Raw genomic sequence first — 8,596 nt, forward strand, 5'->3', positions numbered from 1 at the left:
GGAAGAAAAACGAGACAAGCGCAGACTATCTTCTAGAAATTTTATTCTCCGGAACACATACCTACATATATAGCGCAAAGACACGTGGTGAAGATCAAAAGGTTGGCATTTAGATAATCAATTTCAAGTTTATGCAAGCTCACCGTCGTGGCAAAGGCGTCGGTGAGCTTGTATAAAAATGAAATTATGATATTCAGAAGGTGAGCACTCTTGCAGACCTGAAACAACAAGTGTGGAAACCATCTCCTTTATGCAATATGAACCGCTATGCAATATGATGGTCACGCATTGCCTTCGCCTTTTCCAAGCATTTAAATATTGGTTGCGTAACACAGGGTTGCCGTTGGTGGCTACTTTCGACCCCGTTTGGCCACGAAAATTTCAAGTTAGCTGCATCGCTTCTTTCTGGCTCCCTTGAACTTATATTTCGGCGCATTTAGTAGCCAATTTTCTCAACTATTTGCGGGAGCTGGTGAATACAAAGAGTAAAAAGACAGGGGCGTAGCCAAGGGGGAGGGGGGTGGGGGGTTCGAACCCCTCCCGAAATTTTTCAATTTTGCTTGCGTATATAGGCACGCACACATACAAACGCACGCACGAACATACATAAAGTATGGTTGAACCCCCCCCCCCCCACCCGAAAAAAAATTCTGGCTATGCCCCTGTAAAGAGAGAATGGTGCAAATAAGAGGGTAATGTAAGAGAATGGGACTTTGCATTTATTACTAATCAGATTACAGATTAGGCCGCTCGCTTACGAAAATGAGTGACAGTGAGTTTAAAAACAGTTGAGTGCTTGGAACATTCTTAAAGGGTTATCAAATCAAAGCAAATTATCAAGCAAAACTTATTGTCCGTTTGTGCGCTATCAACCGATGGAAAAAATTATCCAGTTACGGATATTATAAACTTGTAGCCCTGGTTGTTTTTTGTAAGATACAGAAAGCTAAGACAGAGTATGCCTAACAATTTACACCGTATATTTATTGGATATCACCTGCGGCACCTGGAATGGTGTTGCAGTGGGCGGGATCCAGATAGACTAATGAATTGCTTCCTTATCTTGTTTTTTTAATCTTTTCAGGTAATTGTTATCTTGGGAAGTGTCGAAAAAATAAGTATGATCAATGCGAACGCAGATGGGGCATCGTAAGAATGTGAAAAAAAAGAGAGAGAGAGAACGCAATTTAGACCTTGTCGTCATATAGGAAGCACGCGCACGGCTCCGTGATTAAGCCGGTCAATTAAATGGCAGACGCGATCGTTTCAGGACGACGAAGAGTGCTTTCAGAACGCCATTAACGTTGATTTATTATTGAGAGCTTTGACTACCGAGGCAAATATTGAAGGTCAAAGTTCTATGTTTTTTTCTTTATCAAGTTAATGCCTCAACACCGGAGAAAGGACAGTCACTGACGTCAGGTATATCACAACAAATTTTCTTGTATACGGGTGTTTGGTACCCTGCGGAGGTTTTGACACTTCTTAAGTGAAAAGGGTTTTACATATTTTGAAAGAAACGTAGCCCATCTTATGTATCTACGAAAAATAATACCTGTATGCTCCAGGAGGCGTCGTGAAAATATGTAAATGTAGTTTTTTGGGAACTTCACGGCCTCTGCGGTGTCCGTGCTTCATATATCAGTCTTTTCTGGCTTATTAAAGGGGTACTGACGGTTTTCGTGTGTCAATTGCATCAAGTTGAAAGGCCAAGCCCTCAAGAGCCTATAAAATGTACTGGTAAGTGTGGAGGCGCCAACCATAATTAATTGCAATAGTTCTTAAAGCATGGTTTAGGAAGTGCATGCGACGTTAAACAGCATGAACTGGACGAAGACGAAAGACACAAGTACGACAGGACCATTGCTGAACTACCAACTGAGCTTTATTCGAGTTGTTGAAAGCCAGTTTCGGTTCCTGCTGTACCCTGACGTCATGACGCAGACAGATAAATTACTTCACGGTGAAATACTTGCAAATGGGATTTTTTTAAAGTATGTCTGCACTGCGGAATGTGAAAACGACACAACCCAACCGCGCATCAGTCACGAAGATTTGAGCAGGATTTCAGAAAGCAAAACTAAGTTCACAAAGGCTCCAGATAGAGTTTAGGTAAGAAAAATAGGGCCACGTGTACTTGCATAAAGTCGATCACTTTGTGTTGCTTCTCAGGAGAACTTAGAAGAGTTATCTACTGCTGCTATGCTCAGCAGAGGTCAGAAGAATTATTTATTGCTTCTAATATTCATCACAAACACGGAAGAAGGATGTACCGCATGTAATACTCAGCAGAACTGAAAAGAATCATGTATTGCTTGTAATGCTCAGCAGACATCAGAAGAATTATGCATTGCTTGTATCACTCAGAATAACTAAGGAGAGTTATATATTGCTTATAATACTCAGCATAACTCTGAAGAGTTATGTATTGCTTGTAATACTCAGCAGTACTCAGAAGAATTGTGTATTGCTTGTAGTATTCAGCAGAGCTCCGAAGAACTATGCATTCCTTGTAACACTCAGCAGAACTCAGAACAGTTATGTATAGTCTATAGTATTCAGCAGAACTCAGAAGAATTATGTATTGCCGGTAATATTCATCCCAACACGGAAGAAGAGTGTATCGCATGTAATATCCAGCAAAGCTCCGGCGAATTATGTATTACTCGTAATACAAAGCAGATCCAAGAAGAAATTATGTATTGCTTGTAGCTCTCAGCAGAACTCAGTAGAATTATGCATTGCTGGTAATACTAAACAGAGATCAGAAGAATTATATATTGCTCATAGCACTCAACAGAACTCAGGAGAGTTATGTATTGTTTTGAATACTCAGCACGGCTCAGAAGAATTATGTATTGCTTCTAGTATTCATCAGAACACAGAAGAAGGATATCTTGCTCGCAATGCTCAGGATAACTCAGAAGAATTATGGCGGCACCGGGTAGATACTCCTTTTCACTTGGCAAATGAAACATAATATAGGAAAAAAAGAAGAGAGAAACACGGCACGAACCATGCCACGCAACGGAACACCGAATGCGGAAACATAAAACAATACAACGGCACGTGAGTCACAAAGATTCGAGCACGAGTACAGGTGCGGAAAATAACTGTAAGGTGTAATTTATTCAGCTGTCGCATTGGAGGCGCTGACTCATACGTGAAAGCTAAGAAAGTATGTTAAAAAAAATATCAATCAAATGCTGTCTTTTGCTCTGCCACTGTTCCCGCTTCGAGGAACAATGCTGACATAAATATAACGGCCTTTTTACTGGAGCGAAGGTTACCGTAACGTATTCAATTGGCTTCTGCTATACGCTATGAAGCAGCGCTGAAAACGACGGAACACACAGAGGCAGAAAGTACGCACAACATGCGAAGCTGTCTAACAACTGAATCTTATCACTAAAAACGCTCACATAAAGAAACATCCTAAAGAACAACCAACTATGGGCGTAGGGCTCTGTAGGTCATGTAACAAAATGCACTGAGCGTGTGGGTTTCACAATCAAACCAAACGATATCTGGCGCTGATACGCAATCGTCTCGCTTTTTCTTATTATTTTTTTTTATCCGGAAGGACTCTATTATTTCACGAATGCTTTTCTTGATGAACTTCGGTTCTTACGAAGCGCTAGTCTTTTCGCCCTTTTTACCTGCATGCCTCGCGCCGTTCTCCACACTGATTAAAAAGTGTGCGGCCATAAGAATTCGACGCCCAGCTTTCTATCTTTTACACTAAATTCGGGCGTTCTACGTGCCAAACACAATGATATGATAATGGGGCGTACGCCGTCGTGGAAGATTACGATTTAACGAGGAATCTGTCGGGGTTCTGTAACCTGCGCACAATGCGCGGTACACGGGCTTATTTGCATTTTACCACCGTGGCTGCGATTTGAACTCGCGTCGTCGCGTTCTGCTGAGCGAATGCGTGGCAGCTGATCCACAATAATGGGCACGTCAGCACAGTAGTGGCGGAGGAAAAGCTTGATAGCCTTTGGCTCGTGTAGAATCGCTGCACATTATGTTGGTGCTTATAATCGGCATGCGGTTGTCTCTGTCTATCATAGCCCATTCCGCCTCGCCACGTTTTGAGCAGAAAACTGGGCGAAGTCCAGCCAATTTTCCTGGTTTCCTTCTCTATGTCTCTCTCGGTCATGTAGCTGGCTCGTGTGGACATGTAGTGGTCATGTCGGAGAGCTGGCTCTACATAGAGCTGTAACACTGATTGCTCTGGCGGGTCGCACTTCGTTTCAGCAACGTATTTAGGCGTGCGCATTTGTTGGCAGGAGTACATACATATTGAAGCACTATTGCGTGCTCAGACGCCGGAGTTTCGCGGTTACCTATTACTGTTGCGTGAACCTGGGGTATCCTTGCTGTGGTATAACTTTGATCTGGTAATGACGCATCGCTTTTCATCGTATTACACGTTTAAAAAAAATTCTAGTGCTACGGAGAATGTGAGCGCAAAACTAGAACGTCGTTATTTGCCGCTCGTACTTATCCAGTGGAGGTGCCCGCGCATTTACTCGTGGTCTCTGGGAAAACGAAGTCATACAGAAAATAGTTTATTCATTCAGGACAGTGTGCTGCGATGAAGGATGCCATCGATGTCTTGAAACCACGTCTTGATTACGTAAGGAACGCTAGAGCTGCATCGGTGCTTCCGTCCAATCTGCGATGATAATAGCTACTCAACGTTCAGCTGAGCATCATACTTTCAAGTGATCACGTCCGTGCTGCAAATAGTGCAGGATATTCGAGCATGTTTTGAAATGGACAATGAGCACATTTGAAACACACATAGTGAAGAGTTGTGGGATCGCTTCCGAGAATCGGAGCAATAGACCGGGGATAACTTAATTCAGCCGGCGTTCATCCTTTACGTCAGTTTCGATTGAACCCTTCAATCTAAATGAATGGATGAAACGGCAACATTTCAAATGCGGCGCGCTTTCGCGTCCTCCGTCATCGCTCACGCGAGCGCCCACATTAGCATCGCGAGGCGCATCAAGCTATCGACGACAGCGCCACCAAGCCCTCTCTCTCGTCAGCTGCGCGAGCCTCTGGAAAGCTCTCGCGCTTTCCCCACTTTCTCCTCCCTAGTCCACTCCTCCTTCCCCGGCGGCGTCTGAAGCCGTGCGCAGCGCGTTCAATGGTGGCGACCGCGTCGCTGCGGTGTGTGCGCGTTGTTGTACGAGTTTGCCGCTAGTGTTGCTGCCCCTGCTGCGGTCTCCGAATGTACGCCGGTCATCCGTGAGCCCCGACGCCAATGCAGGATGGAATAATGATCTCTCGTGGAGGTGCGACGTTGCCGCCCAAGCCGGCGGACGGCGGTGGCAAATATGGCACCGCCAACAGCGGTTCCCCGACCAACCGAGGACTGCACCACAATGCTGGAACGCTTCATGTGAGTCCCCTTCGTTTTCCCAACTACTTCCGATGCGGCTAGCTGCCCGCATCGGATTGCTTTCTCTCGACAACTGTTTTTGTCGCGCGTACGACAGAGCGGCGGCTCGACAAACGAAGGAGCGTCCTAAGCGCTCAATGAAAGCGCACGCACGAAACGCTGTTGCCGTCGTAGAATCGGAACACGTAGGTGTGAAAAACGTGAAAGTAGCCGGGTGCAAACGCCGGCCACTAGCGGCCCTTTTCTAAGCGCGCTGTGTCGTCGTTTTGTCGTCGCGACATCCCAACCTTGTCTCGTTCGTCGAGAAACAGCCTGACGTTTTCGACGGTCTCAGTTTGGTTAGCTCTGTGTGGTTTAATTCAACGTGGTTAACCCTTTCGACGACATCGGCAATCTATCGTGCAGTAGACGGGCAGAGCGGGCGTAGCCTGAGCGGCCTTCGCAGACCGAGACGGCCCACACAGACGGAGTCGAGGTTTTTTGTTTCTCGGCGGCTGCTTTCGCCTCCCATGCGTCGTCGCTCTCGCCTTGCTATCCTCCTCGGCTTTCCGGTCCCATCTGTGCTGTGTATCGTCGGCAGCTAGTGATGCGCTTTCGGTTTTGTGATCATGAAACATTCAAAGGGTGTTGTATGTGCTGCTGAAGGCCAACGCCGCTGGCATTCTTTTTTTTTTTTTTTTTTGTCCACACATCGACGGACGTCGTGCGTCACTTTAGTGTGATTCGCATTCTCGGCGCTCGTGCTCATTCTCATTTCTGTGTAAAAGCGTCCTGCTGTAACGGACTGTCTACCGCGCTTACGGTTTTTCGGAAAAACTCGTCAAATAGGGGCGTGCGAATATTCGAAAATATTGAATAATGAATCGAATAGCGTTCTATTCGATTCGGTACTCGAATCGAATAATTCATGCCCCATATATATGGAATAGTTTTCGAATAATTAGTACCGACGGAAAAAACCCCGTAGGAACAACACGTTGCAAGAGCGACGGACAATTTTTCTTGTTTTAAGTCGTGAACTGCCAAGATGCATGCAATTTAAGCTTTTACGGGACTATCGAAGTTTTCCTCGTCACCGGATGAAGGAATTTTTTACTTTAAACTCTAGTGTTGCCGAAGCGAATGTGTCCTCAATCCACTGTCATTATCGTGAAATTCATGATGTTCGTTCATAAAGCATTATTCAACTTCTTAGTGGTATTTAAAAGCTGGTGGCGAAGTGCCCCTCGAATACTGAAGTAATTGCTGTATTCATCCTACAGATAAAAAATAACTCGAAGGCTCCTGCTGTTTACCTCAGTTTTGCAAAATTGTGGTATCTTTTGTCGGTTAAATGTAACAGTAATAAATATTACAGTGTTAACGTTTGTGAACACTTGTTTGAAATAGAGAGTTGTAGAATTCTGGCTCCGTCTTGAAAACGGTTGCCTTACTATACTAAAACTATTCGAACTATATTAGAGTAGTATCCGTATTAGATTCGGTATGATCACTATTCGATTCGTATTCGAATCGGTTCTAAATTTCACTATTCGCGCACCCCTAGCGTCAAATCTGCACGGCCTAACATAGGTGTTTGTGAAGTCCACGCTTATCTTTTTCAAACGTTCGTTTTGTTTTCTGTCTTGCTTTTTATTTTTTTTCTACGGACAACACGACGATGTGAAATTCTGACCCACTTGTTTCCATCGACAGTATAACACAGTGAACATGCAAGCAGGCATGTTACTAAGTACGGTAAATGTATGACACTAATAGTAGGGCTCAATGCATTCGTTGGTGGGCCAGTTGTACCATTACGAAGCTTAGTAACGTAACATTTTAGGTTTGTGAGTATGTCATACTGAGGTTTTATAGCGCACGAAAAACATGAGCAAAGAAAGGTGTGACACACACAGGCGCTAACTTGCAACGATGTCTATTTCGAAAACGGGAACCACACACACAGGAGACATAGTTTTACAACCGTCATCACATGCGCAGTTTGCAATACTCGGTTATCGATGTGGAATACTAGTTATAGATAGGTTTCGTTACATGAGCGGGCAATGGATGGCTTGGAAACAAAGTTATCAGACAGCCTATCTATCAGTTCAGCCTCGATTATTTCGCGTGTTAACTGACCTCTGTCTGCCGGTAATAGCAATTGCGCAATCTTGAAAAAAAAAAAAAATGGCATGCACGTAGTATAAGCATCGTCACTTGCAGTGACACCTGGATTACTGCAGTGCCTGCACTGTGCATCGAGGAACCCACCCCCTTTTTCCTTCACGTTTTCTTATGAACCATTGTGAACGAAGTAGCCCGGCAGCGAATTCTGTTAAGGTAGCTGTGTGGTTACGCCCCCAGAGACCTGACATTAGATAGTATTAACACTAGGGCCCCCAAGCGATATGGGCCACAAACTCTTGCGTTCTTTCTTTGTCCTTTTGTTCGCCAGCTAGAGTACAAAGTAACGCAGGGTGTTCGGATCCCCAGCGGCTTGTGGTCCCCAGCATAGTTTCCTGCAATACTTACTAGAGGGAACTCTGGCGCTGAGATCGTTCAGCCAGCATGGGAATTATGTGTAGTGCATGGATTTGCCTAATATTCCTGCTTGCGCGGCTTCGAACTCACTTATGGCTTTGTTTATTGCGTTTTGGCTTTTGGTTTCCGATATAAGGACGGCTGGCTGTGAACCTCGTGAGCTGATTTTATTTGTTGGTCATAAAAGGGTGAATCTGGTGAAGTGGGACTCCCGAACTTCTGCTGAACTTCGTCTTGCGACAAAGCGGCTGCAGGCCACACGGAGCCAAGCGGAGCCGAAAGAGCGAAGTCTGGACCAATCCGTGTGCTACCCATCATTCCCACGCTGGCTGAAGCGCCATGTGTTGCAGCTCCCATAGAGTTTCTTATAGATACACTAGTGGGAACTCTGGCGCTAGTGTCTATGGGAGCTGCAACGCATGACACTTGAGCCAGCGTGGGAATAATGGGCAGTACACGGATTGGGCTAGGCTTCGGTCTTTCGGCTCCGCTTGGCTCCGTGTGGCCTGCAGCCGCTTTTGTCTCAAGACGAAGTTCAGCAAAAGTTCAGGATTCCCACTTTAACCTTTTCCGGCTCACCAATTCGAATCTGGTCGCGAAGTTCACAAGCGCCCGTTCTTTTATCCGAAATGAACGCCAAAACACAGCAAT

The sequence above is a fragment of the Rhipicephalus sanguineus genome, chromosome 11, assembly GCF_013339695.2.
Source record: "Rhipicephalus sanguineus isolate Rsan-2018 chromosome 11, BIME_Rsan_1.4, whole genome shotgun sequence".
NCBI classification, from domain to species: domain Eukaryota; kingdom Metazoa; phylum Arthropoda; class Arachnida; order Ixodida; family Ixodidae; genus Rhipicephalus; species Rhipicephalus sanguineus.